Here is an 8,108-nt window from a genome sequence, read left to right on the forward strand (position 1 = left end):
TTTATGATTTTTTTTCTACAAATACTTTAAACAAACATATAAAACTGACATGATCGATAGTGTATTAAAAAATACATGTTTGTATTCTGAACTTTTTGCTTCATTCCAGCAAACATTTTCACTTGCTTGTACTGTGGAAATAAAATGTGTATTAATTTGTGACACTTAGTGAATGTTGAATGCGTAGTTAAACTCAAGGTAATTAAAAGATTAGCATTATGTAATTCTAATCTTTTGATCTTCATTCAGTGACATCTAGGCGTCACGGTTCACCATTTCAGGTGTGAACAACATTTCGTATGAATGATATACGATCATATACAGGAGTCAGTTATAATTTTAGACACAGAAATGTAAGAAAAATAATTAAAATTAATTTACGGGAGTAATAAGGTCGCACAATAACTGGATAGCTGTTGTATATTTTTATATATTTTGCATAAGCTCACTTTTAAATGAATTATGACTTCTGATTACTTTTGTAACGATAAAATACTGAATTATTTTAATTGAATAAATTTATAAAAAAAAATAGCCTTCTAAACACGAGTGTATGAACTAAAAATTTTCCTTTTTTTTTAATTAGAATCGGCAACCTTTAATATTTCAAACAGATCATTAACAATTGCAATTATATAATTTAGTCCATCCAAAGCGATCTTTATTTACCTGTTTAGGAATTAATGTTCTCATCAAAATATTTTAAATCTCACAACGCATGAATACTTCACTATTTGAAAAAAAGATGTTTTAAAAAATTGACAGGAAATTTAAGGATCTTCTTGGAATGGAATCGAAAAATTACGAATAGATATTCTTTTCAAGTGTGAAAAACGTCAACAAAATTTATTCATAATCAGGAATGTCCTTATTAAAATAGCCTTCGTCTCACAACGTATTATTCTTTAGCTATTTGACCAACGATGTTTAAAAACAAAAGAAAACGAATTTAATGTCATCTTTCCCTATTTTTGAATGTAATTATAAGTCTGTTCAACTGGCAAGAATACCCCTAAAGCGGACAAGCAGTTTATTCTTTAAATTGCTGTCATTGAATATCGAGAAAGAAAATAAATCCCGAAATTGATTTGAAACTTTAATACTCAATAGTGGCCCAAGACCACAATTAATGACCCCGCTTTTCGTTGTCCACGAATATAGTTCCTTTTAATTAGAGTGTATTTTTCCTTATTTTTTTTTCTTTCCTTTCCTCACTCATTCCTTAAATCTTTTTGGGTGGAAATGAAAGAAGAGAGGTCAAATAAATTTTTGGAGGTTGTATTTTAACTGATTTTGATATGGAATGAGTGATTAGGTCAAGTGCAAAAAGGTGATATTTACAGTTTTCGGAACATCTCTTGACTTGTCAATAGGGGTATGGATGTGTATTGGCTAAATTTGTAAAAGTGATTGCTTCAATCTTTCTGAATTTTGGATATATATTTGGACTAGGACAATACATTACACACACAAAAAATTGGACAAAAGTGCATGGTGCAATTTTTTTAATGATGCAAAAGGTTATAAAGAACTGATAGAGGAATTAATTGTGGTCTGTGGCCTAAGAGGTGCATTTCAGCAAATTTAGAATTTTTACTTTGGCATCTTTTCTGAATGATCTATTGGTATTGATTTGTCAAACTATATGAGAAGAAATGATTTTCACTTTCATTTGATAGAAATTTTGTGAAAAAGTCACTTTTCAGGTTAAATGCCTAAAATGTAGCTTTTTCACTTTTTTCACTATTTTTTCAAAAACAGCATGCTTAATTTCTCTCTGACAGTTTTTTTCTGATATCTATTTGTGTTTGTGGTATTTATTTCAGTTGTTTAACTTATTTGTGAACTCTGAACACAAAAAAAAGTAGATAAAAACATAAAAAGAGTGCAAAATGTGCTGTTTTAATAGTCTAAGTCTAATGGTCAGTATACCCAGCAGGTGAAATGTGAAGTTCTATGCACTTAAAAGTTGTATTCCAAAACAGATTGCACTGAACCTACATCAAAAACACTTATTACTGGTTGCTTAACCATTTTTGTTTCACAGACTACCTTTACTTTCTTCTGTTGGATAGCTAGTGGTTTAAATATTGGCCTTTTGAGGCTGACATTTCATTCAGTTTTTAAACAGTAAAGTTAATAAACTTTGCATCAGACCATACTGTCTGCATATATAGTTGAAAGTGACAGTCTTGTTACATCCAGGCTCCATGTTTTTATCATATCTGAGCACAGATTTTAGCAAAAAGAAGTATATCTCCATCTCCCATATCATTTATATGCTTTTAAATATGCAAATGTGGGGAACGGCCTAAACTGGCAATCTGTTTTTTTAAGCATAACATTGCTAAAGACCATTTTATCCACATGCGTTATGCTATTTGAAACTTATATTTCCATCAAAAGTACATTTATAACCTGTTAAAGTTTGTTTGATAACTTAACAACTTCAGAAAATTGTGGTAAGTGAAAAATATTGCATTTGATATAAGGCCTCACCCTAATTGAAAACCTCTATTTTTTGGCACAGGCTCATATAAAATTAACTTCTGGCCATTTTGCATAAGTCTGATACATGAAATATGCTTTCTGTTGCTTTAAATAGATGTTAACTTATACATAGAGACATTAAAAAGTGTAAGTTTTGGTATCTTTTGGTTTTTAGAAGCCCAAATTTGATAGTTTTAATTGTTCTAATTCAACGCCACAATTCAGCACCCAAAATTCAGATATAAAAAATGCCACATTTTTTTTATTTGGTATCATATGGCTTTGAAACTTTGTAACCTGTTTTATAATATACTAAGCTTGAATCATGCCAAGTTTTATTAGAATTGGTCAAGTTTTAGGCCCCTAATAGGCCCAAGACCACAATTAATGACCCCGCTTTTCGTTGTCCACGAATATAGTTCCTTTTAATTAGAGTGTATTTTTCCTTATTTTTTTTTCTTTCCTTTCCTCACTCATTCCTTAAATCTTTTTGGGTGGAAATGAAAGAAGAGAGGTCAAATAAATTTTTGGAGGTTGTATTTTAACTGATTTTGATATGGAATGAGTGATTAGGTCAAGTGCAAAAAGGTGATATTTACAGTTTTCGGAACATCTCTTGACTTGTCAATAGGGGTATGGATGTGTATTGGCTAAATTTGTAAAAGTGATTGCTTCAATCTTTCTGAATTTTGGATATATATTTGGACTAGGACAATACATTACACACACACAAAATTGGACAAAAGTGCATGGTGCAATTTTTTTAATGATGCAAAAGGTTATAAAGAACTGATAGAGGAATTAATTGTGGTCTGTGGCCTAGTTTTCCTAGAAAATATTCACATCCCTTGGGGATTATTAGTGTACGTCCAGTTGCATATATATTACATGAATGTCGGTACAATTGTGATGATGACGAATTTCTTCCTTTATTCGAGAACAATCTAATTGATATATAAATCTGTGATTTTACTATGTTCATAACTTCTATGAACCAAAGCAAGTTATATATCGACCTGTATTTAAATCAAATTGGTTCTCTTCTTCTTCTTTTGGTATACAATAGTCTATCGAATTCGTTGATTACATACTGTTGGCATACGTGGACTAGTCTATTTACAAAACTTTTACCCCAATTTACACAAAATGTATGTTTCCTTCTTATGTTCAACGTATACATGTATATATCTTAAATTGCGCTATAGTTCAGTCACTTTCTATCCAGGCGTATAAACGAATCATCGACAAGTGCGTACAATTTTTCAAATCAATATTTCTGGTATGTTCCAATCTGTCCTTTACTATTGACAACGAGTATATATTACATTTTCCCAAATTAACCCTGGGAAAAAATATGTAAATAGATTTTTATTTCTTCAAATCTTTTTTTTGTTGGTATTATTTATATTTTTATAAATAATATTCTTTACACCAGAAATGTTATTTATAAACAAGCGTATGAGTTAAGTTATGACTAGTATATTATATCACTTTCGGACTCGCAAGACAGAGATGTATATTATACACCTGATAGCTCAAAATGGAAAGTTATAAGTTATCGGCTGTGTACACTGATCAATACATACAGAAGTGAAACGATGCATGAACTTGCAAGCCCGACAGGAAATCGCTTGAATACCTGGACGTGTCACCTCACACCCCTCACAATACCTTTGGGAGTAATACCTTTAGCCATGCTGGTGATCAGATGAGGGAAGATCAGAATTTATTTGAATAAAGTTTATTACTTTAAAGAATTATGAACAAATTAGATTTAGAAAACAATTTTCACGGAACAAATATTTATGATTTCAACTTTGACTTTTTCACTAATTCCAATATTAACAGTTTAAAAATAACAGACCATGGTAATTTAAAAAAAATAAGTTAGTTATAAAACAACCGTACGATTGACAAGATATCGACACGCAATTATGACTACATCGGTTACTGTAGTTTTGTTCCTTTGTGACATATCGTTGTTATTGATCGGGAAAGAAGACAAAATGGCCGAACGCAGAGAATTGATACTCTAAATTTTAAATCGATGGTGACTCTTATCTAGCGGAATAAAACTTGAATGTCTATGAATTTGAGCATTTTTATACAGAATGAACATAATATCAATTTTTGATTTTTTTGCGAAGTTTCCCTTTAAACAATGAGAAAAACCCATACCTTAGCCCCAGACATAAAAATATGAAACAGTTCAAATGAGAAACCTAATTTATGACAAAACAGTTTATGAAAAAACAAATGAGACAGACAGGAAACAAACAACATCCACTGAACTACAGGCTCCTGACTTGAGACAGACAGGAAACAAACAACATCCACTAAACTACAGGCTCCTGACTTGAGACAGACAGGAAACAAACAACATCCACTAAACTACAGGCTCCTGACTTGAGACAGACAGGAAACAAACAACATCCACTAAACTACAGGCTCCTGACTTGAGAAAACAAATAAAGATTTCAGGGTTGAACATTCTTCTTGCCAATTTCAACTTGAAAGGTAACCTACTCCTCATTGCTTTTATGAAATTGTTCTGTCAGCAGGGAATTTATAAGATGGAAGCAGTTTGAAAGTTGAGGTGTTAAGGTCATATAGATCATTTTTACAGGCATCTAACAAGTCTTTCTCTCTGGTCAATGAATCTGATGGGGGAAATGTTTTTTTTTACAGAATTACACATAAAATAATCCACCACTCTTCTGTTTTGCCCTCCTTTTAATGTATGTTGAGGTAACATTCCCATTTGTTGATATTCTATGCAGAAGAAGTGTTGAAGACATAATTACATGATAGGTGTGTTTAAAAGTAGATGGTGTCTGTCGAAAAATGGCAGCAATGTTCTTCTGTCAAATTTCATTGGGAATATTCCTTTTTAGCTCACCTGGCCCGAAGGGCCATTTGAGCTTTTCTCATCACTTTGCGTCTGTCGTCTGTTAACTTTTACAAAAATCTTCTCCTTTGAAACTAATGGGCCAAATTAAACCAAACTTGGCCACAATCATTATTGGGGTATCTAGTTTAAAAAAATGTGTCCAGTGACCCGGCCAACCAACCAAAATGGCTAAAAATAGAACATAGGGTTAAAATGCAGTTTTTGGCTTATAACTCAAAAACCAAAGCATTTAGAGTAAATCTGACATGGGGGTAAAATTGTGTATCAGGTCAAGATCTATCTGCCCTGAATTTTTCAGATGAATTGTTGTTGTTTTGCTGCCCCTGAATTGGTAATTTTAAGGAAATTTTGCTGTTTTTGTTATTATCTTGAATATTTTTATAGATAGATATAAACTGTAAACAGCAATAATGTACAGCAAAGTAAGACCTAAAATTAAGTCAACATGACCAAAATGGTCAATTGACCCCCTACGGAGTTATTGTCCTTTATAGTCAATTTTTAACAATTTTCATAAAATTTGTAAATTTTTACTAACATTTTCCAAGTTCATTATAGATAGAGATAAATGTAAGCAGCAAGAATGTTCAGTAAAGTAAGATGTACAAACACATCACCATCACCAAAACACAATTTTGTCATGAATCCATCTGCTTCCTTTGTTTAATATTCACATAGACCAAGGTGAGCGACACAGGCTCTTTAGAGCCTCTAGTTCATTTGAATGATTGATTGTTCAATATATTTGTCCAGTGGAAATATTTCATTGTTGATATTCAAGACTAATCAATTCACCAGGAGAAATTATTGCATGGCTGCCAACGACATGTCTGAATTCTGGTTGATCAATTTTCAAATTTCTTTTCCACTAAAGAGTAAAGACTACAATCTTTTATACCTTTCAAATCATTAATATGATGACTGGTACATTGTATGAATAAATTTTTTATAGGCACAAAAAGGTGCAAGCCACGGCTGGCTGTGCAAAACCATCAAGGGTAGTAAAAATGGTAAAAACCGTCTTCATCATCAGATCAACAACAAAGTTTTAACATCTTATATGTTGAGTAGAGTGGTCATGTTTTCTACTGGTAGTGAACAAAAAATTGGATGAGGATACAATTTTATAAGTTGAGGTATGCCACAATGAGACCACAAACTGACAACTTGAATTACTTCACTGTCTGAGACCATCATTACATTTTGTAACAAGAGGCTCTCAAGAGCCTGAATCGCTCACCTGGTAAACAATGCCTTCGGCCATGTTTTTTGACGAAATAGAAAATAAAACACAAACTTTATTTTATACACCCTACTGATCATTCAAATGAAGTTTGGTTGAATTTGGTTGAGTAGTTTCAGAGGAGAAGATTTTTTAAAGTTAGCAAATATGATGAACAAATTGTGAAAAGTTGTCATTAAAGGACAATAACCCCTTAAGCGGTCAATTGACAATTTTGGTCATACTAACTTATTTGTAGATCTTACTTTGCTGATCATTTTTGCTGTTTACAGTTTATCTTTATCTATAATAATATTCAAGATAATGACCAAAAACTGCAAAATTTCCTTAAAATTACCAATTAAGTGGCAGCAACCCAACAATGGGTTGTTTGATTCATCTGAAAATTTCAGGGCTGATAGATCTTGACCTAATGAACATTTTTACCCCCATGTCAGATTTGCTTTAAATGCTTTAGTTTTTGAGATATAAGCCAAAAAATGCATTTGACCCCTATGTTCTATTTTAAGTAACGGCGGCCATGTTTTTTGACGGATCAAAAATCAAAGCACAAACTTTGTGCAGGATAATCTAAGGAACAATCATGCTAAGTTTCATCCAAATCCATTCAGTAGTTTCAGAGAAGAAGATGTTTGAAAAATTGTTAACGACGACAGGCAACGACGACGGACGCCAAGTGATGAGAAAAGCTCACATTTCCTTTTAGGAAAGGTGAGCTAAAAACTGCAAACTTTCCTTAAAATTACCAATTCAGGGGCAGCAACCTAGCAACGTGTCGTCCGATCCATCTGAATATTTCAGGGCAGATAGATTTTGACCTGATAAACAATTCAACCACTGAGTCAGATATGATCTTAATGCTTTGGTTTTTGACATTTTACCCCTATGTTCTACTTTTAGCCGTGGCAGCCATCTTGTTTGGATGGCCAGGTCACAGGACACATTTTTTAAACTAGATACCCAAAAGATGATTGCGGCCAAGTTTGGATTAATTTGGCCAAGTAGTTTCAGAGGAGAAGATTTTTGTAAAAGATTACTAAGATTTACGAAAAATGGTTAAAAATTGACTATAAAGGGCAATAACTCCTAAAGGGGTCAACTGACCATTTCGGTCATGTCGACTTATTTGTAAATCTAACTTTGCTGAACATTATTGCTGTTACAGTTTATCTCTATCTATAATAATATTCAAGATAATAACCAAAACAGCAAATTTCCTTAAAATTACCAATTCAGGGGCAGCAACCCAACAATGGGTTGTCCAATTCATCTGAAAATTTCAGGGCAGATAGATCTTGACCTGATAAACAATTTAACCCCCATGTCAGATTTGCCCTAAATGCTTTGGTTTTTGAGTTATAAGCCAAAAACTGCATTTGACCCCTATGTTCTATTTTTAGCAATGGCGACCATGTTTGTTGATAGATCAAAACTTCGGATACAATTTATAAACTAGATACCCTA

This window comes from Mytilus galloprovincialis, chromosome 12 (assembly GCF_965363235.1).
Source record: "Mytilus galloprovincialis chromosome 12, xbMytGall1.hap1.1, whole genome shotgun sequence".
In the NCBI taxonomy this organism is placed as follows: domain Eukaryota; kingdom Metazoa; phylum Mollusca; class Bivalvia; order Mytilida; family Mytilidae; genus Mytilus; species Mytilus galloprovincialis.